This window comes from Podarcis filfolensis (genome assembly GCF_964270895.1).
Source record: "Podarcis filfolensis genome assembly, chromosome: 17".
Lineage (NCBI taxonomy): Eukaryota > Metazoa > Chordata > Lepidosauria > Squamata > Lacertidae > Podarcis > Podarcis filfolensis.
The window spans coordinates 308,005-328,898 of NC_139621.1; the positions used below are offsets into that span (position 1 = coordinate 308,005).

A 20,894-nucleotide genomic window follows, 5' to 3' on the forward strand; every position below is an offset into this window, starting at 1 on the left:
TTAAAATTTGCCATCTTGGAATACAGTAGGCAGGAGTTGGGGATGTAAGAAGCCATCATTTTCTTGTCCATCCCATATTCATCATGGATAGTGCTGTTTCTAGTCTGCTGCAGTTTGCCTTCTGCAAAGAACATTGTTTGTCTCACTACCACTAATTCCAAACATATTATGTCATTAAATAACCATTACATCATGCTACACCTTTCATTTCAATGGAAGGAAACAGTGGCGTAGCTTGGGGGTGCAGGGGGGGCCGGCCGCACCGGGCGCAACATCTGGGGGTTAGGGTTAGGGGGCGCAAATCCACGGGTTAGGGGGTGCAAATTACTTGCCTTGCCCCGGGTGCTGACAACCCACGCTACGCCACTGGAAGGAAACATCAGGAACATGTGGGGGGCACTGTATCATAAAAATACAGTGAACATCTATCATATTCGCCTACCAAATTCCTGTTCCAGGTTGAGAAAGAACACATAAGCTGACGTAATTTTGGGTACTGTTTCCAAATTCATCAGTATTCTCAGCCATTCCTAAAGGAGACGATGCCATGTAATCAGGCTTTTATACCCTAATTAAACTCATGGGCAGGAGGAGGAGAGAATGGGATACACACAGGTTGCCTATGCATCCCTATGCCCTTTCTGCCAGAACAATGCGCCTTCTGGGTAGTCCTGATCCAACCTGGGCTGATCCAGGATTGCACCAACCTGATCCAGCCAAATTCTGGGTCGACTTAAATTGCATGGCCGACATCCCATGGCCAAGACCCTATCAAAGTAAAATCAACCTTCAAATGAGACAGAGCCCTCATGTCCCAAGGAAGAAGGTGGGGAGGATGCTTTGCTGGAGGTTGGATGGTGTTAGACCTTCCCTGTCCTTTCTTGGGTCCCATAGTAGAGTTGAGTTGGCATTCATCTGTCTCAAGAAACAATGGAGGAGTGTACCTTTGAGGGTGAAGGCAAACAATAATAAACTAGAATCATAGAATCATAGAGTTGGAAGAGACCACAAGGGCCATCGAGTCCAACCCCCTGCCAAGCAGGAAACACCATCAGAGCACTCCTGACATATGGTTGTCAAGCCTCTGCTTAAAGACCTCCAAAGAAGGAGACTCCACCACACTCCTTGGCAGCAAATTCCACTGTCGAACAGCTCTTACTGTCAGGAAGTTCTTCCTAATGTTTAGATGGAATCTTCTTTCTTGTAGTTTGGATCCATTGCTCCGTGTCCGCTTCTCTGGAGCAGCAGAAAACAACCTTTCTCCCTCCTCTATGTGACATCCTTTTATATATTTGAACATGGCTATCATATCACCCCTTAACCTCCTCTTCTCCAGGCTAAACATGCCCAGCTCCCTTAGCCGTTCCTCATAAGGCATCGTTTCCAGGCCTTTGACCATTTTGGTTGCCCTCCTCTGGACACGTTCCAGTTTGTCAGTGTCCTTCTTGAACTGTGGTGCCCAGAACTGGACACAGTACTCCAGGTGAGGTCTGACCAGAGCAGAATACAGTGGCACTATTACTTCCCTTGATCTAGATGCTATACTCCTATTGATGCAGCCCAGAATTGCATTGGCTTTTTTAACTGCCGCGTCACACTGTTGGCTCATGTCAAGTTTGTGGTCAAACTAGGCCTAAGAGAACAGCATAAAGGTACCCCTGACCATAGGTCCAGTCGTGGCCGACTCTGGGGTTGCGGTGCTCAGCTCGCTTTATTAGCTGAGGGAGCTGGTGTACAGCTTCCGGGTCAGCATGACTAAGCCGCTTATGGCATGGAAACGCCGTTTACCTTCCCGCCGGAGCGGTGCCTATTTATCTACTTGCACTTTGACATGCTTTCGAACTTGCCCAAGCAAAGCAGCAACCATGCCTCAATGCAACTAAGCACTGGACACCCGTGTAGGTAAAATGCCCTGGTCAAATACCATTCCTCAACCACAACCACCAAAGCAAGCTCCAACAAGTTGTGAGGATATCTCCTAAGTAAAGATCTGAAACAAATCCCAAACAAACATAAGGGGATTATCCAAAAGGTCTGGAAAATTGCTAAGGAAGCCTGATGAAGAGGATACTAGACAGGTGGGGGGGGAGACCATATATTATGATTGGCTATGAATCTACAAGCACATTTTGTTCAGCAAAATTAAGACCATGCAATGCGAGAGGTCTGAATCTTCCAGTGAAACAAAAGGAATGGTTGAAATATAGAAATAGCACTGAAGAATTGCAAAGGAGCAACTGTTAAATTCACAATGCTATCATTAAAATCATGCCAGTAGTTCATTTTCCCATAAAGTCACAAAACAAACTCTGAGAAGTCATAACGAAGAGTGATTAATTGTGAAGAATTATATGTGACTTATAGGGACACTTTGAAACCATCAGCAATAATGCAATGATTCAATGTGAGCTGTGTGAACCAACCACAAGATTCAGTTCAGACCCTGAATCAGCCCTTTAGAAAGCAGCCCACCTCCATCCAAGACACTTGTACACTGCCTGGTTCACTCCATTCACTACTGTGACATTTTAACATAACTATAACTTTCCCCCCTTGATAGTAGTGGATGAAATTTGCAGGCAGAATAAGCCTCCGTTGCAAATTACAAGCTAATAGATTCAGAGACTTCTGCACAGGACACCCTTAAAGTTTATTGTATTTTTTTTCTTAAGGGAACCTCTATAACTTTTTGTTTTGTGGCAGAATTGAATCTGAGGATAAGGGCTCACCCTTTCTGAGGCCATGTATCCTTCCAAATATCAGAATGATAGCTAAAGTGGTTTTCCTGCTAGGGTGGCCTTTACAGTTTTCAGGTTCACTTCATTTCCCCACCTCCATTATTTGGAAATTTAAAAATGTCTATAACAACTTTTCCCTTTTGACAGAAGTAGATGAAATATGCTCCTCCAGAATAGGTAAAGCTTTGTCAAATTACACTTTCTAGGTGAAATCAGGTTCAGCTGCTGCTATTTACATTTCAAAAATAATGCATGTTAAATGTTGGTAGAACAATCCTATGGTGGGCAGAAAAAGGAATCGGTGGCATAAACAGGCCTGCATCAGCCAGGGCAGGACTTGGGTACGCCAACTTTCAGGCTTACATATATTCCCACCCTTGGATCCTACAGGTACAAAGCCTCTCTCATCGCACTCTGAACATGCTTTTCATCCCACCCGGCAAAGTGCCAACAGATAAGGACAGATGGATATGGAAACTTCTGCTCTAGGACTGATGTATTTTGTATGTTTGGGGCATGTTGCGGGGAACATCTCCCAACACACCTCTTCCCCATGGATGACAGAGGAAGAAGTCCTACAGAAGTTTCCACAACCACAATGAAGGATGTGGGGGTGGGTGTCCTTCACCTCTGGTGGGCCTCCCTCTCCACTACAGCAGATGAATCTATGGCCCTTTAGCTGTTGTTAGACTACAACTCCCATTGCCGTCTGCAAGCATTGTAAAAGGTTACGGAGTGTGGGAGTTGTAATCCAACAATTACTCCCTATAGCTTAGCCCTCAGGGAGGAAAGTCTGCAATGCCCTATGGCCTTAGGACACATTTGCAGCAGGGAACTTCCCAGAATCACCTTGTAGTAAGAGTGCTCTGAGTTAAAAGATGCACATGGCAAAATATAAGTGACCTCAAATAATGAATGGGTTCTTTCTTTGATGCAACAGCAATAAGTCAGTCTCTAATAGCCTGGACAGTCTGTATGCAGAAGAGCTGATATTTCCTGATTTAATCCATTCTCAGAACGAAGGAAGGCCAAGCAAGTTCATTGTGTAGAGAGCCACATCATGAAGGTTCCTTTCCTTTGCCCGCTTACAATGCTGGAGTGGTTATAAAATTTCTAGTCTCTCCCCAATGGCAATTTGGGCCCTCCTCCAAAGAGAGCTACTCTAAAGAAAGCACAAACAAAAATTACTCAATTTTACAAAGGAAAATGAGGCGGCGGCTAAGAAACAGCAGGAGCCAGATACTATTATTGACCTTATAGGGCCTCTCAGCAGCTATGAGCAGAACGATCAGAAAGAGGTTTTGGGCCCAGCCAGCTCAACTCCTGAGTCATCTCTTGCATTCAGCACAAGTAACTCAAGTAACTCAAGGACTAATCCAGGCTAAACAACTGGAGGAACTAATGTTAAAGCAAATTTCATCAGGAGCAAGTATAAAAGAGTCCTACTTCCAACTTTCTGAAACAAATGAGGAGGGATTATCAGTCACTGGGTGGCTTGTACTACTAACATTGAATATTGAACACATAAAATCATTTTTGGCTGACTATAATAAAATTCTTACCATCTTGATAGGTACTTGTAGCAATACAAAAAACCAACAGGCACCTATGCACCAACACTGGATGCCGATGAAGACATTAAAGAATTTTTTTACTCTCAGTTGGATACCATCCTATCAGAGACACCTGAGGATAAAATTACCCTCCTGGCTGATTTTAATGCAAGAGTTGAATGAGATTTCGATTGTGACCTGCAACTATTGGGAAAGAAGTAACTGGCAACAGCAACCAGAACAGAATCTTACTTTTTACTACATGTGCAGCGCACAACTTTGTTATTACCAACACACACTTTCAACAAAAAAAAGTAAAACATCATGGAGGCATCCTCGGTCAAACCACTGGCACCTCTTAGACTATGTCCGAGCAGAAGATAGCTGTGATGTACTCCTTACAAGTGACAATGACTGCTGGACAGATCACCAATTAATACGCTCCACGATGGCTATCAAGATTATACCTCAACACAGGCTTCAAGGCACAAAATGAACACTCAATATCCTATTAAGCGGGGACTGCTACCAAATGACTCTTAAGTTCCAAGGAACACTGGACCAAGCTAAAAACATCCATTATTACAGCCTGTGAACAAACTATTGGATACCAAACCAAGAAACACCAGGACTAGTTTTATGAGAAAGACAGTGAGATTGAATGCATCATTGACAATAAAAGGAAGGCCTTTCAGATATCACAAAGATTGAAATAATAATAATTATTATTATTATTATTTATTTATTTATTTATTTATTTATTTATTTATACACCGCCCATCTGGCTAGGTTTCCCCAGCCACTCTGTGTGGCTTCCAACAAAAGATTAAAATAAAATAACAACTGCACCACTAAGAAAAAAACCTATGCCAACACCAAGGCTGAGGTTCAAAGAAGAACCAGAGAACAAAGGAACACCTGGTGGATAAAAAAAGCTCAAGAGACCAGCACTTAGCTGGCACTCAGGATGCACAGAGTTTCTTTAAAGCTACAAGAACCATCTATGGGCCAATAAATCATGGCATATGCCCCCTACGCTCAACAGATGGTACCACACTTCTAAAAGATAAAAAAGCTATTGCATTGCGCTGGAAGAAACATTACCAGCATCTCCTTAAGTGCAACTCCCCAGTAGCTGCTGAGATCGTCTTACAAATCCCGCAAAAACAAATTAGAGATGAGCTTGCAGTGTCTCCAAATCTTGGAGAGTTGTGTACAGCTATTAACCAAATGAAAAACAACAAAGCCAGCGAACCTGATGGGATACCTGTTGAAGTCTTCAAAGTGGGTGGAATTGAACTTACACAACAACTTCACAAGCTCATCGAAAACATATGGGAGATTGAGGAGATCCCAGCAGACTTTAGGGATGCCAAAATTATCATGATCATGAAAAAGGTGACAGAACGGATTGCAGAAACTATTGAGGCATCTCTTTATTAGCTGCGGCTGGCAAAATTATTGCAAGGATCTTAGCAAACTGTCTCTTAACAATATCCGAGGTGACCCTTCCTGAATCCCAAAATGGTTTTTGGCCTTCTGGGGGAACAGTGGACATGATTTTCACCTCTTGACAGCTTCAAGAAAAATGCAGAGAGCAAAACCAACCCCTGTATATGGCATTTATTGACCTGACTAAAGCCTTCAACACTGTAAATTGCAATACCCTATGGACTGTCCTTGTGAAAATTGGCTGCCCAGATAAATTTGTGAACATCATTTGGCACCTTCATGATAATATGACACAACAACTGCAGATAGCAATGGCTTTCAAAGTGAACCATTCACAGCGGGATCAGAAGTTAAACAGGGTTGTGTTATCGCTTCAACTCTATTCATTATTTTCATTGCCATGATCCTACATTTTGTTAAAGGGAAACTCCCCACCGGGGTAGAAATTATATGCATGATATACAGTGGTACCTCAGTTTTCAAACAGCTTAGTATACAAACTACTTGTAACCCGAATGCTTCAAACCCAGAAGTGAGTGTCCCGGTTTTCGAACTTTTTTTGGAATCCAAAGGTACTCTGTTCGAAGGGTGCACTTACGTTTTGAGTGCCACACTTCCGTTGCCTGCTCACTTGCCACCAGACCTGGGCTTCCCTTACTCAGCACCGGCTGTGCCAGCCACTGGCGACACCCAGAAGCGGAGAAGGGGGGCGTGGATGCTGCAGCCACAGCAGCGGCAGAGGGAACAGTGGCGGGGAGCAGCAGCAACATCCTTTGCCTGCGCGCACGGCCTTCCCTCGCTCAGTGACGGCCGCAGCAAGACATCTGGAAGTGGAGAAGCACTGTTCTGCAGCGGCCGGCGCCAAGCGAGGGAAGGCCGTGTCACAGCAGCAACCACCCCCTTCTTCAGTACTGGGTGACACCTGCAGCCACCGCTCTGGGCCCCAGAGCAATGGCAAACAGCTCGCCCCCAGAAGTGACTGCCATGGCATCCCCTCACAGGGCACAAGACGGTGTGAGCAGGATGCTGGTGTTCATCGCTGCAGTAAGAGTTCTTCAGTGAGGAGAACACACTCAAGTGGAGGGCGCTGCTTGTGCTCTGAAGAAGGTGAGGAAGGGGTGCTGGATGTTTGTGGGGAAGAGATCCAGAAAGGCTGGCCTGGGGGGCGGGGAGAGAAGCCAACTGGCTCCTCAGAGAGAGAACTTTTGCCTTCCTTTCCTCCTCCCCCCACTTGAACTCCCCCTTCACACACCCCGCACGCTTGTCCCTCCAATGGCAATGGGTAGATCACTGCCAGTTTTTTATACTGGGTAGTAGATTGCAGCCAAGAAGATCAAACCGATCCATTCTTAAGGAAATCAGCCCTGAGTGCTCACTGGAAGGACAGATCAGATCGTGAAGCTGAGGCTCCAATACTTTGGCCACCTCATGAGAAGAGAAGACTCCCTGGAAAAGACCCTGATGTTGGGGAAGATGGAGGGCACAAAGAGAAGGGGACGACAGAGGACGAGATGGTTGGATAGTGTTCTCGAAGATACCAGCATGAGTTTGACCAAACTGCGGGAGGCAGTGGAAGACAGGAGTGCCTGGCATGCTCTGGTCCAGGGGGTCACGAAGAGTCGGACACGACTAAACGACTAAACAACAACAACAACAGATTGCACCCTGGTCTACTGCTTTCATTTTATGGATCAATGGTCTCGCTAGATAGTAAAATTCATGTCAAATTGCTGTTTTAGGGGTTGTTTTTAAAAGTCTGGAACGGATTGATCCATTTTGCATGACTTTCTATGGGAAAGCACGCCTTGGTTTTGGAACGCTTTGGTTTTGGAACGGACTTCCTGAACAGATTAAGTTGGAGAACTAAGGTACCACTGATTCAAACAGATGGAAAGCTCTTTAATTTGAGTAGGCTGAAAGCAAAGAATATCTTCCATAACTTTCGTTATAGAGCTTCAGTATGCTGATGACAATGTAGTCATCATCATACTGATGACTCAGAGGATGACTTCTAAACCATATCTTTGCAGAAGCTTACGGAAAGCTTGGCCTATCACTCAACATCCAAAAAACCAAAGTGCTGCATCAACAAGCACAAAACAAACCCTCTGCAGTACCACAAATCAATCACTTTTCCTACCTAGGCAGTTATCTTTCCACAAGGGTCAACATTGATGCCGAAATCCAGCATCGCCTGAGCTCTGTGAGTGCGACTTTCTCCTGATTGAAGTGCAGAGTGTTTGAGGACCAGGACATTCGCAGGGAAACCAAAATGCTTGTTTACAAAGCTATTGTACTACCAACCTTACTATATGCTTGTGAAACATGGACCACTTATAAACGCCATCTCCAACTCCTCGAAAGATTCCATCAACGGTGTCTCTGAAAAATTTTACACATCACTTGAGAAGACAGGTGAACCAATGCCAGTGTACTGGAAGAAACAAAGATCACCAGTGTTGAAGCAATGATTCTTCAACATCAACTTGGTTGGACTGGTCATGTTGTGCGGATGCCGGATTATCATCTTCCAAAAGAACTACTCTATTTCGAATTTTAAAATGGAAATCGTAATGCTGGTGGTCAAAAAAAGAGGTTTAAAGACCCTCTCAAGGCAAATCTTAAAAAATGCAGCATAAACACCAACAACTGGGAAACACTGGTCTGCGAGTGATCTAGCTGGAGAACAGCCTTTACCAAAGGTGTTATGGGCTTTGAAGACACTGGAACTCAGGACGAAAGGGAGAAATGTTCTAAGAGAAAGGTACGTTCGGCAAACTCTCACCATGATCAACTCCCATCCAGAAAACTATGTCCCCACTGTGGAAGGACGTGTGGATCCAGAATTATTTGACCTGGAGGTGATCTTGTGTACACTATTTTAGAGTCTGATTCCGAACCATATAGCATATAAACACCCCACAAAATCTCTTATCCCAGACAGTGAAAACTGAGCTGGAAAAAGAACATGACATAACAAACTTTGTGTGGTATGCACAAATCATTCCAGTTATCAAGAAAAACATGGAAATACGTATTTGTGTCACCAAAGCTTTTAAGCATCCACACAGTTAGTTTTGTTACATTTATTTATGGGGGGGGCCTGCAAAGTGGGGTCTGGAACAGACACCCTTGGATGTGTCAGCTCCATTCACAGTAGCCAAACACTGGAAGGATATGAACGGAGGGACAGTCGATCACTGGCATCACAAAGTTTCATTTGTTGCCTTCCTTAGTTGAAGGGTTGACCTAAAGGAACCTCAGCAAAGTATGAGTCCAAGGACAAGGCAAAAGAAAGAACCAATAATATGGTAGGAAGAGAAGGGTCTAGACTGGAGGTAGAGCATTAAGCAATGAAGGATGCTGGCCAGAAGCCAGAGCAGCTGGTGGAAGCAATTCTAACTAGGCAATGAGAGAAAAAGGAGGGCTTTGCCGAAACAATGAGTGGCAGAGGCTAAAGAAAGGGGGAGAACAAGGGGAGAAAGAGGGAGCAGAACATATTCTGGAATTCTCTGCAGTTGGCAAGGCTAACATGGCACATCATCGGGTGTCCCATAAAGCTAGGGAGTTTAGTTTAGTGGATTCCATCTAGGAGAGGAAGAGGAAAGAAGGATGCATGGCTGCAACTGCATACAGCCCCTACCTCGGTGCTTGCCTAGCCCTGCCCTGTTTGTTGTCATTTGAAGACATGCAGAACTATCCCAGAGTCTTGGGTCATCAGAGCCATTGTTTGTGCCCATTGGGCTGGTTCTCTCCCCAGCAGAGTTGGCTGCCTCCATGAGGCAACAACAAAACCTTGGCTGAACAATCATTGTTCCGGGATTCTTCCTCTTAACCCAAGAGTGCCCAAAGCTGCTATCCCCAAGGCTTAAGGTCCCTCTGTTCAGACATACAAGCACTACATGCCAGGCCTTCTCTCCCCACCGCTTCTCCTTTCTGTAGAACCATTCTGCTCTTAAACTCTCTCCCTTCTTCCCTCTCAAGAGAATTTCTTTCCATCCTTCAATTGGGGAATTATCAATCCATAGTTAATGTCTCAAAGAGAAATTCAGCAGACAAAGCAGGGATGAGGAACCTGCAGTGCCCTCCAGATGTGGTTGGACTCTGACTCCCATCAGCCCCAGTGATTCTGCATTCAGGTTGCAGTCCACCAATATCCAGAGGTCCACAGGTTTCCCATCCCTGCCTTAAAGGTCTCCAAGGTTTGCAGGTTCCCCATCCTCAGGCTCAAGCCTCTCTAGAAGCTCTGTCCTCTGATCCTCCCATTGCCCACTCTCCATCTATTAACTGTAGTTAAAAGATGAGGATTGTTACACCTGTGACAAAACCCTGATGGCTCCTGGGTTTAGTATTTTACCAAAAACAAGTATTGTACAAGAGAGGTAAGAAGTTGTACACATTACATCACAATCTGTCAGGGGGAAAACTGCTGCACTTTGTACCCGTGAAAGAGGCTGGCATAAGACATTGCACTTTCTCAGGCAAAGTACATGCACCCAAGACTGAAAATTTCAAATTCATCTCCCCTACAACTAAACAACAACAACAACCACCCCAGCTTATAAAGTGCCACCATTTGCTGCTGTTGCATGACACTCCAGATCATCTCCCTGAGCCAACTGCCTCACTCTGTTTAATTGCAGGGCCAGCCAGGATGTGTCAATATGGACAGAAATCCTCATTCTATGTAACACAGTGATCTTTGAGGAGGTTTTCCTTTGATTTCATTTCTTCAGCAGCTGGGAATGAAACCTGAGCTGGAAACCCAGAACAAGGGGAAGTGTGGTTTCTTACCCTTTTCCTCCACTGAAAATCAGCTCTCTCAACTGCTTTGACTCCCTCCAAGGAAATACATATCTTTACTGAGCAAAATAAAAATGGCAAGTGTGTTACACATAGGTATGGATGAATCTGTCAGTTTTGCTTTCTCCCTATTTCTGTTTTTTTTCCAATCTGAAGTTCAGTTCTCCATGTTTCTGTATAGGTTTGTTTGTTTGTTTGTTAAAGTCCATGTGGAAATACCTCAGCATTTTAATGCAAAGTTCTCTTAATATGCAATTGCTTAATATGCACTGCTCTTAATATGCAATTTTGTATGCAATTTTGCCTAATGTACACATTTTTGCAAAGCAATATCCCCAATATAATGTATTTTATATATTATGTGCATGAATATATGCATTTTGTAAACACTTTAGTGTAAATTTTGAAGGGTGGCTGTGTTTTAGTGTGTGTATTGTTTTAGAAAGTAAAACTTTGGTAGGTTCACCTTTAAATGTGAATGGAGTTGGTTTTTTCTCTCATCCCTCACTATGCATCAACTCATAAGAAAGCCTTCTGGATTTTGGGATGCTAACTATGAAATGCTCTCCTCATGGACTTCCCAATGCAGATCCAGATGCTGCTGACTTTGATGGCTAAAAACATATGCCTTGACCAAAGCTTTTGGCTAACTGGAGATGGGAGTTGAGTGCCCTGCCCTCACTGATGTGATGATTTTTTTTGTCAATTTGCTGTATTTTGATGTTTTTCTGTTTGATTTTAATGTCATTTTGGTTTGGCAATATTATATTGTCTATGCTGTTTTATTGTAACATGCATCAGTCTGTAGTCAATGTAGCTTGTGGGATCAAATCAACCCCGGGGTAACGGCACCTCAAAGGAACTTGAGCAGCAGCTCCAGCCAATTAGGACATGGCTTGAGTGAAGATCCCCACCCTATATGCTGGCACACTCTTGGGAGCGAGATTATTCTGTGCAGAACAGTCAGGGCATATGGTGCCCTTCATCTTTGCACAGAAGGGAGGGTCTCTGCAACCTTGCCTTTTCTTGTGGGACAAGCTCCACCTGCCAACATACAACATACCTGTTAAAGAGGCTAGGACCTGTGTCATAAACAGATGCTGAAGCTATGCAAGAAACTTGGGGGATTCATACTTGGCCATGCATTTTAGTTTGCTGTCCTAATATAGACTTTAGCAGTTTATTCTACTTTAGGCCTTTTATCTCTTTAACAGTTGCACAAGGCAGAGATGTTTGGCAAGTGTTGGGTTTTCAAGCCCCAGCAGCAGTGTGAGTGACATGACAATTAACACTTGCTACAATCTCCCTCTACAAGGTACAAGGTCCAGTAGGACTAATGCTCAATGGGTTGGCCAGTGTTGGGATTGCCTTACATGACAATCACTTGGGGTTGTTTAGCAGAGAAGCACTGATGCATTGGACTGTGTGAGTTTTGACAGAGTGGATGTGTGTTCTAGGACTCAGTGATTGGAACTTGCCATTTCCAGGGGTTGAGGTGACACTAGCATTTAGCCTATTCCATCAAGAGTCTATTGGGCAGCTCCTCCTCTGCCTTGCAGGGTATAAAGGACTGTGTTGTACTTGCATAGCTGCCACTGTCAAGATGGTGACACCCAGCTTGGCTCTTCTCTTCCTTGGCATCATAGCGGCCAAGAATGATGCCATCATCATGGAGAGATGCAAACTGGCAGCCATCCTGAGGGACGAGGGCATGGAAGGCTTTGCGGGCACCAGAATAGAAGAGTGTGAGTGTTCCTTGTATTGTTCTGTGTGTGCATGGGTGCACGCAGGAATGTAGATTTGTGGGTGGGGAGGGGGCAGAAATTTGGTTGGGTTCACATTATAATGAGAACTCATACTTCACTTGCACTTTCCCCAAACATGTGAACCAAATAGCAGCCAGCCTGAGAAATTCGCACTTCTCCAAATTTTGCATTGCAGTTCTACAACTGACAAATGAGTACAAAATAGCTTATGTTGGGGAAAGTGAGCCTAAAAATGTGTATATACATGAAAATAAATTAGCCAAGGTTGCTTATAAAATGTGCTTATTAGGAGAAATGTGCTCTAAAATGCTGGTGATTCTTCAGGGTTTATTTAAGTGAATGAAGACGTAGAAATGTGGTAAACTGAACTGTAGATTGGAAAAAATGATAAATCAGTAGATTCACCCATCCCTGATCAGTAGCCCCTGCAGTCCAATATTGCCTGGCTGGACCATCCAGTCAGCATCCTCTTCTCACAGTGGCCAACCTGATGCCAGTGGGAAACCTGAAAGCAGGACCTAAACACAAGAACAACACTCTCCCCTCCTGTGGTTTCCAGCATTCAGAAGCATCACTGCCTAGGACTGTGACGTGAAGCCACAAGGCCTAGCCGCCCTTGGGATCTCTTTCCGCCTTCACACATTCGTCTATTCCTCTTTTAAAGCCATGTCAGCTGGTGGCCATCATGCTTCCTGGGGGAGCGAGTTCAAAATTATAGCTATGTGCTGTGTGAAGTACTTTTTTTAAAAAAATCTGTCCTGCATCTTCCAACATTCAGCTTCACTGGATGACCACGACTTCTAGTGTTGGGGGAGACGGGACCTTTCTCTATCCACTTTCTTTGTGTCATGCAGATTTTAACTACATTTGACATGGTTCTCCCCTCTCCATGATATCCTCACAACCACCCTGTGAGGTAGGTTAAGCTGAGAGACTGTGGCTAGCCTAAAGTCACCCAGTGATGATTGTGGATGAGTGATGATTTGAACTCTTGTCACCCAACTCAAGAACTATATGCCAGTTTCATATCATGAGTAAGAATTTCATCTATTTCTATACAGTGTTTACTTCCCTTTAGGCTACCCAAAATTATTATCCAGGGGCAGCTGCCTAATCCCCTCATCCCCTCCATTACCCTTCCTTAACCCTATACATTTGTAATATTTGTCAATTGATTTTCAAAACAGCAGCCTTTTAAATAACTCATCAATCTGTAAGAGCCTATCTTAAATGCTACGTCTGGGACCCGCTCCAGTTCTGTACAATGAGGAATCCAAAGTTGAGATGTTTTACCTGCCTCAGGTGAACTTTAATCTGTTTGCTCCTCCTCTAGGGATTTGTTTGGTGTCTCACACAAGTGGCTTCAACACATCAGCCCTTAACGTGGGGCCAACAGCCAGCAATTATGGGATCTTCTTACTCAGTGGAAGGTGGTGGTGCAGAGATGCCAAGACCCTGGACACACGCAACCATTGTAACTTGAGTTGTGGTGGTAAGAAGTTATATCCTTACAACCTCAATCCACTTTTTGTGGGCTTGTGGCTTCTGGATGGAAATATAGCCAGTGCTGGAGATTGGTGAGGGAGCAGAGCTGCCCCAGACTTGTCAAGGGGCCCACTAGTGAAGTTCCCATATTGACTCTCACTTGTTGATGGGCCCAATGCCAAGGAAGAAGAGCTCCAGAGATCCTTTGCAATGGTGCAGGAAATCCTGGAGCACCCCGCCAACCTTGCCCATGCATAGCAGCTCACATACAATGTCCATGCCTCTGAAAAGATTGAGTAAGTTCTTGGCTTCCTAGCCCTGTAAGTAATCAGTGTGTAATAAGGATAAAGTGGGACAGCTTTTGCTAACCTGTAGTCCTCCGGAAGTTTTGGATGACAGCTCTATCAGCCTGGCTAGATGGGAGATGTCTTCCAAAACATCTTGAGGACAACGGGTTGGCAAAGACTGGAGCAGGGGATATCAAGATTCACATGGGCTGAACTTTTGTTCCCCAATCAGCAGAAAGTAATCGGACAAAAAGTACTATCTTCGTACTCCTCTCAACTCCTCAATATAGCCAAAGATCAGGGGTGATGGGAGTGATTTATGGCTCAAAACATTTGGAGGGCACCACATTGGCTCCCCTTGATCAAATGCACTTTGAACTCAGGATGACATAAATTGGGAGAAGGAAAGCTCATCTCCCCACTGAAAACACTTAGAATAATATTTTTTAAATAATAATTTTATCATTTATACCCTGCTATTTGGGCGTTAGATCAACTTTCTGACCAACTGTTATTCAACAGTCTATCACAACTTTACTACGATAGTCCCTTCTGCTTGCTGCAACCTAAACATGAGGGTCCTTCTCTCATTAGTTAACTCACACCATGTATCTGACGAAGTGTGCATGCACACGAAAGCTCATACCAAGAACTAACTTAGTTGGTCTTTAAGGTGCTACTGGAAAGAAAAAAATTTTTTTTTGTTTTGACTATGGCAGACCAACACGGCTACCTATCTGTAACTCACACCATGTATTTAATGATAATTACTTTTCAGCTCATTCTCCGACTCTTCCCCCTCCCCCGACTCTCATCTTTCCTTCAGCTCTCCAGGATGACAACATTACAGATGACATTGACTGTGCAAAGAGGGTCGTGCAAGGAAAGAAGGGCTTCAAAGCATGGTAAACAGATAGCCTTTATCTAGGTCAGCTGCAGGATAGACCTATGGGACTTCAAACTCTGCTAGATATCCATCTTTTTCCATAGGTGCCTGGAGATCTTGTCTAGGCTTAGGAGCCAATCCTTATTTATGGTTGTCACCAACCCTGTTCTTTCCCCCACGTCCTCAGACACATACAAGGAAGATGTATATGCCTATCCTCTGAGCTGGGAACTTTGGCAAAAGGTGGGACATTGCTGCTGACTGTAGACACCAAGGTTGTCTGCACCAAATCAATAACCAGTGTGGTGTAGTGAGTAAAGTGCCAGACCTGGGATTTTGTGGGGATTAAATAAGGAGGGGGAGAACCATGAGCTCCTTGGAGAAAAAGTGGCTAATAAACATATTTTACTCAGAATATTACTCAGAGTAAACATATTTACTCAGAATAAATCCATTGAAATTAATGCGGAAATCATAACACAAGGAAATAATGCATTGGAGATCACCTACAATGGAAGAGAATCTGTGCCTGATCTTAGCTAAGAACATAAAGGATAGCTGAGCCAGAGATGTCATCCAACTCTGTAAATGAGTGCCACCAATGCTGTTCCCACAGTGTGGCAAATCAGGACAAATGTCCCAAGTCCCATGCTTTGGGTGGGGGGAGCTTTATGCAGAGCTGCCAAGGTGGGGGACTGCTGCTCCTACTCCTCTCACCCTAGATTTAAAAACATTTTGCTGCTGCTAACGCAGCCTGTTCTTCCTCAGAGTGCTGCATTCTGGGCAAGGTGGCTGTGCTGCTGCCACTTTGCCATGGGGGCTAGACATTTTTGTTTTAATAAGTGAAAAGTTTGGTTTTATTCTTGAAAAGATTTTCTAGCTGCTGCAGCAAAGCATAAACAGTATAGACACTCACCCAGAATGCAGCATTCCTAGGAAGGAACTGGCTTCCTCAGAGTACATCTACTTGTTACATGTTTTCTACCCCAAAGTACAAAAGGCTTTTTGTTTGCCCACCACTTTCCCTGGAAAAACCTGCTGTTTATTGCTGTATTAGAAGAAAAATCAATCCACAGAAAACCTGACTGGCATTTGTTCCAATTCTGCAGGAAACAGCAGCTTTTCCCAGGGGAAAGTGGCAGGCCAAGCTGAAATGTGGATGAGCCCAGCATGACAGCAAAACTATTTTAATTAGGGAGGACAGGATGGAGAGTGGGGGCAGCAGCAGGAAGTGGCCCCATACGGTGAGTGCCCTGGAGAGCCCCACAGAAAGGCAGGCAAGTGGGCAATTGAGTGTGATTTGCCCTGGGCACCAACCCTACCCAACCAGATAAATAACAAACAGCAATGGACAAAAATATTCCAACTATAGCATTAACACTTGTTTTATGGCATTCATGCAGGAGCAGGAGCAGCACTTTTGTCTCCCTAATTATGCATCTTTTGAGTTGTTTGACTAAGGATTTCTCATTACAGGAGAGCTTGGGGAAAATATTGCAAGGGACAAGAAATGAAACATTATGTTGCACACTGTGATCTTGAAAAAATCACCCCTATGACACTGGTCCCGGCAACAAAACTTCATCCAAAACCTACCACCCCCCCAATGAAGAAGGATCAAATAACCCCTGTGACGCTGGTCCCAGCAACAAAACTTCATCCAAAACCTACCACCCCCCCAATGAAGAAGGATCAAATAACCCCTGTGACGCTGGTCCCAGCAACAAAACTTCATCCAAAACCTACCACCCCCCTAATGAAGAAGGATCAAATCACCCCTATGACACTCGTCCCAGCAACAAAACTTCATGCAAAACCTACCAACACCTCATTGAAAGAAGATCGGCCGAAGACCACTCTCCCAGCAAAGGGTCCCCCAAAACCTACTGTCCCAGTTAAGGAGCCCACAAAAGCCATGATCCCAGTCAAGGCTCCCCCAAAACCTACCATCTCAATCAAGGAGCCTGCACGCTCCACTCTCCCTGAAAATGGTCTCCCAAAATTCACTGCCTCATTGAAGGAAACACCAAACTCCATCATCCCAGCCAATGGACGTCCCAAACTGACTGTGCCAGTCAAGGAATCCTCAATCTCTACTCTCCCAGCTGACGTTCGTCCCACACACATTTTGAACCAGGACGACAAATAGTGGCAAGACTCTGTGCTTTTAAGTTAAAAGCCCCAAACTTCCACATACATGTCATGATACTGCCTCAGTTTTCCAGATATGGATCCACCCTCACACCTACTTCTTTTTTTAAAAAAATGCTAACAACTGAATTTTAATCTTTCAGACTATTTGCTTGTAAATTAATGTTTTCTGCATCAAGAGAATGTTCCCAATAAAATTTACCATCTAATTTCATATGCATGTCTACAGACAGCAAACTTACTGTGTTGGACTCAGTTATATTGTGTGGGCCAGTAATATTTAGATTCTCCCTTCAGCCCCACAAAAAGCCTCTTCAGGAGATCTGGAACAGCAAGGAAAATAGTGCTGCAGAGGGAACTGGTGAAGATTTCCACCTGGCCCTCTTCCTCCAGTGGGAAGTCTTCATTTTTCACAGTCATCTTTTTCACAGAGGGGCAAATCCAGATTACACTCAAGGGTGTGAGATGTTCACAATGTAATAGGAAATTTATTGTCGTTTAGTTGTGTCCGACTCTTCGTGACCCCATGGACCAGAGCACACCAGGCACTCCTGTCTTCCACTGCCTCCTGCAGTTTGGTCAAACTCATGCTGGTAGCTTCGAGAACACTGTCCAACCATCTTGTCCTCTGTCATCCCCTTCTCTTTGTGCCAACCATCTCGTCCTCTGTCGTCCCCTTCTCTTTGTGCTCTCCATCTTTCCCAGCATCAGGGTCTTTTCCAGGGTTAGGGTTATCTTCTCATGAGGTGGCCAAAGTATTGGAGCCTCAGCTTCACAATCTGTCCTTCCAGTGAGCACTCAGGGTTGATTTCCTTCAGAATGGAGAGATTTGATCTTCTTGCAGTCCATGGGACTCTCAAGAGTTTCCTCCAGCACCATAATTCAAAAGCATCAATTCTTTGGCGATCAGCCTTCTTTATGGTCCAGCTCTCACTTCCATACATCACTACTGGGAAAACCATAGCTTTAACTATACGGAGCTTTGTTGGCAAGGTGATGTCTCTGCTTTTTAAGATGCTGTCTAGGTTTGTCATTGCTTTTCTCACAAGAAGCAGGCGTCTTTTAATTTCGTGGCTGCTGTCACCCTCTGCAGTGATCATGGAGCCCAAGAAAGTAAAGTCTCTCACTACCTCCATTTCTTCTCCTTCTATTTGCCAGGAGGTGATGGGCCCAGTGGCCATGATCTTAGTTTTTTTGATGTTGAGCTTCAGACCATATTTTGCGCTCTCCTCTTTCACCCTCATTAAAAGGTTCTTTAATTCCTCCTCACTTTCTGCCATCAAGGCTGTGTCATCTGCATATCTGAGGTTGTTGATATTTCTTCTGGCAATCTTAATTCCGGCTTGGGATTCATCCAGTCCAGCCTTTCACATGATGAATTCTGCATATAAGTTAAATAAGCAGGGAGACAATATACAGCCTTGTCGTACTCCTTTCCCAATTTTGAACCAATCAGTTGTTCCATATCTGGTTCTAATTGTAGCTTCTCGTCCCACATAGAGATTTCTCAGGAGACAGATGAGGTGATCAGGCACTCCCATTTCCTTAAGAACTTGCCATAGTTTGCTGTGGTCGACACAGTCAAAAGCTTTTGCATAGTCAATGAAGCAGAAGTAGATGTCTTTCTGGAACTCTCTAGCTTTCTCCATAATCCAGCGCATATTTGCAATTTGGTCTCTGGTTCCTCTGCCCCTTCGAAATCCAGCTTGCACTTCTGGGAGTTCTCGGTCCACATACTGCTTAAGCCTGCCTTGTAGAACTTTAAGCATAACCTTGCTAGTGTGTGAAATGAGTGCAATTGTGCGGTAGTTGGAGCATTCTTTGGCACTGCTCTTCTTTGGGATTGGGATGTAGACTGATCTTCTCCAATCCTCTGGCCACTGCTGAGTTTTCCAAATTTGCTGGCATATTGAGTGTAGCACTTTAACAGCATCATCTTTTAAAATTTTAAATAGTTCAGCTGGAATACCATCACTTCCACTGGCCTTGTTATTAGCAGTGCTTTCTAAGGCCCATTTGACTTCACTCTCCAGGATGTCTGGCTCAAGGTCAGCAACCACACTACCTGGGGTATACGAGACATCCATTTCTTTCTGGTATAGTTCCTCTGTGTATTCTTGCCACCTCTTCTTGATGTCTTCTGCTTCTCTTAGGTCCATTCCACTTTTGTCTTTTATTATGGAAATCTGTGTACGAAATGTTCCTTTCATATCTCCAGTTTTCTTGAACAGATCTCTGGTTTTTCCCATTCTATTGTTTTCCTCTATTTCTTTGCATTGCTCGTTTAAGAAGGCCTTCTTGTCTCTCCTTTCTATTTTTTGGTAATCTGCATTCAATTTCCTGTATCTTTCACTATCTCCCTCGCATTTTGCTTGCCTTCTCTCCCCCGCTATTTGTAAGGCCTCGTTGGACAGCCACTTTGCTTTCTTGCATTTCCTTCTCATTGGGATGGTTTTAGTTGCTGCCTCCTGTATAATGTTACGAGCCTCCATCCATAGTTCTTCAGGCACTCTGTCCACCAAATCTAAATCCTTAAACCTGTTCCTCACTTCCACTGTGTATTCATAAGGGATTTGACTTAGATTGTATCTTACCGGCCCAGTGGTTTTTCCTACTTTCTTCAGTTTAAGCTTGAATTTTGCTATAAGAAGCTGATGATCTGAGCCACAGTCAGCTCCAGGTCTTGTTTTTGCTGACTGTATAGAGCTTCTCCATCTTTGGCTGCAGAGAATATAATCAATCTGATTTCGATGCTGCCCATCTGGTGATGTCCATGTGTAGAGTCGTCTCTTGTGTTGTTGGAAAAGAGTGTTTGTGATGACCAGCTTGTTATCTTGGCAGAACTCTTTGCCCTGCCTTGTTTTGAACTCCAAGGCCAAACTTGCCAGTTGTTCCTTTTATCTCTTTACTCCCTACTTTAGCATTCAACTGGTTGGGTACGTCTCTCTTAATGTGGTGTCTCCAATATACAGCCTTGTCGTACTCCTTTCCCAATTTTGAACCAATCAGTTGTTCCATATCCAGTTCTAATTGTAGCTTCTCGTCCCACATAGAGATTTCTCAGGAGACAGATTAGGTGATCAGGCACTCCCATTTCTTTAAGAACTTGCCATAGTTTGCTGTGGTCGACACAGTCAAAGGCTTTTGCGTAGTCAATGAAGCATAAGCAGATGTTTTTCTGGAACTCTCTAGCTTTTTCCATAATCTTATTAAATCACCTTATATAAATATACATGCAAGTGGTTCATTATAAAACTGTTTATAAATAAGGCAAGGTAACAATCTCTGAAAAATAATTTTGTAACCATCACTGACTTCATATTAAACACACAGCATCAAAAATAAACTTGAAAACTTCTTGTTTGCTAATTTAGTTTTATTGGATATAAATATAGCCATGGTGATATTTATCCAGTACCTGCGCCTTGAGGGCTAAATTAGGTGTTGTCTTTTAACATCCAAGGTTTTTTTTAGAATAGAAATTCCATCAGCTGGACTGCAGTGGGCATGGGGAATTGAAGTCCTTCCTCCCTTGCAGCATTCCTGATAAAATCCCTCTGGAACTGGCATTTGCATTGGGAGGAAATCCCCCATTAGCAATGCACCTTGTCTGACACTTAGAGGAGCCCTCCACTTCCTGCATTTTTAGCCAAAAATATATACCGGTAGTTAACCAAGTTAACATTGTGAAAACTTACAGCTGCCCCCAAAGGAACCGAGAACTTGCGGTCATTTGCACTTTGGTGCCACCCCCTGCTAACTTTCTAGTATAG

The 20,894-nt window shown here is 44.0% G+C and overlaps 1 protein-coding gene across 4 annotated transcripts in view; it reads right to left on the reverse strand.

Moving 5' to 3' along the window:
- LOC310752224 (methyl-CpG-binding domain protein 1-like) overlaps nt 1-20,894 on the reverse strand; it is a 149,551-nt gene that overhangs the window by 16,285 nt on the left and 112,372 nt on the right. The window lies entirely within an intron of this gene.